This window comes from Symsagittifera roscoffensis, chromosome 1 (genome assembly GCF_963678635.1).
Source record: "Symsagittifera roscoffensis chromosome 1, txSymRosc1.1, whole genome shotgun sequence".
Taxonomy (NCBI): domain Eukaryota; kingdom Metazoa; phylum Xenacoelomorpha; order Acoela; family Convolutidae; genus Symsagittifera; species Symsagittifera roscoffensis.
In genome coordinates this window covers 4,060,693-4,062,604 of record NC_087062.1, presented here as the reverse complement: position 1 = coordinate 4,062,604, position 1,912 = coordinate 4,060,693, and positions in this window count along the sequence as shown.

Genomic DNA, 1,912 nt, shown 5'->3' with positions numbered 1-1,912 from the left:
ACACTAAAACCAAAAAATAAAAACCAACAACAGTTTTTTTTGAAAGTTTTTTGTCAAGTTAAAAGGGTGTATCCAATTAAAAAACAATGCGTAAGTTCTTAAAAACTTTTGACAGCAGATGAGAAATGAAAACAATCGGCGTTGTCTGATTTGGAGAATGCGAAAATGCAATGTCGCTGGAACACTTTGCCTAAAAAGGACTTGTCCACAATAAAACAATCAATCTCCTCCCTTGACATGGAAGCTTCTCATCTCAATACGAGTGCACTTGCGTGTATGGATCCGTGGTGTCGCGCCTTTTTCGAACCCACTAAGGAGTCCGGGGGTATCCAACTGTCTCTTGGCCAATTTCAAGCTAACAGGAGACTTTAGGTGAAATTCCTGAAGGATAACGGTTTGAATGAGATATCTGAAACGTCTCCTCTGAAATTCTTGAAAGCAGTTTTTCTAAACTGCCAAAAATTTGTTGCCGACTTCAGTGTTCCCTAACTCATTGTAATTGGCTCCGTACACCAATACACCCATTGGTTTTGGAATTGAAATAGACTTGAAATCGAGAGAATTTGGATTTTAAGCGTTTTCAGTAAAATTTTGTTGTTTCAGTTAAATAAACTGCGGAAAAATTTATGATTGGGAAAGGACAAATTTTGGTCAAGATTTTGTCTAGAACATATAACATGTCATTTTTTTACACTTTTATTTTTAATGGTGAGCTTTTAAAGAATTTGTTACTTAAATGGGCAAATGGCTCAAACTATCAATCAAATGGACAAAAAGCAGATTTTTTTAACTGATTGATTGAATGAATCATCGTATCATTTTTTTCAGCCTTCACGTAATAAAAATTGAATCACTCCCGTATTCCACGAAGATAGCTCTTTATTGGCCGTCACTGGGCTCGAAAATACTTTTGATCAAAAAAACAGCAAAAAGCCGAAAAGTTTCGGAGAATTTCTCGTGGGTTGTATCCCTTTACAGTGTTACTTCACAATATACAGCAAAAATACTTTTACTTTTCAGCAACTGTTCACTCATTGTGGCAAAATATCTTTAAATCAGCAAAAGACCTTTTTTACAAAACTTCAAAAGTCTGAATTTTTTGAAGGAAATCTAGTCGGTTGTTTTCCCCTGTTCTTGTGCTAAAAAAAACATACCACGCAGCGCTTTGCTACAAACATTTTTATAAAAATTATATGTAAAATATTATCGCTGCTCTGGTAATAACCGTTCACATCCTGTTTGGATGATTTATACTAGTTTTTTTCAATAAAGAAGTATGTGAAGAAAACATGTGAATTAGACATGTAATGTCTCGCATGAAATTTGACGCAGCTAATTTGCCAATTCATTTCATTTCATTTGTTGTTAATTTTGCAACCAAAAAAATAAATGTTCACTTTTTGCGTGCTTATTGAACGCTTCTGTTTTTAGTCACGACACGATACCAAATTGATTGCTTACCAATTCATTATTTGTTTTCAAAAATAATCAACTAGTTGTATTCCTGTAAGAAAAACGTTGGATATAGCTTAATATGAGTCCATTTCATATCAAGGCTTATTACAAGTCGGAGATAATACGGTTTTGTTTAAAAACGTCTTCTACTAAGATCGGCTTCGGTGATCTCAGAGCAGCATTGGGAGAAAAATTTTATATATCAAGGTTATCTTCAATCTATAAGCCTTCCTCTAATTGTCTCGCCACTTTTTAATGCACTCTAATAAATAGTATCGTAATTTATGGTGCCCGGGTCGAGTTCCCAGTCTGATGTCCAGACTGTGAGGGTCGCGCCGCATCCGGATTTAGACCCAAATTGGATAGTGGCGCCGACAGCTTCGAAAAACAAGTTTTTGCCAAGATTTTGTCAACAACATGTAACAATGTCAAGATTTTTTTCTACACTTTTTTTTAC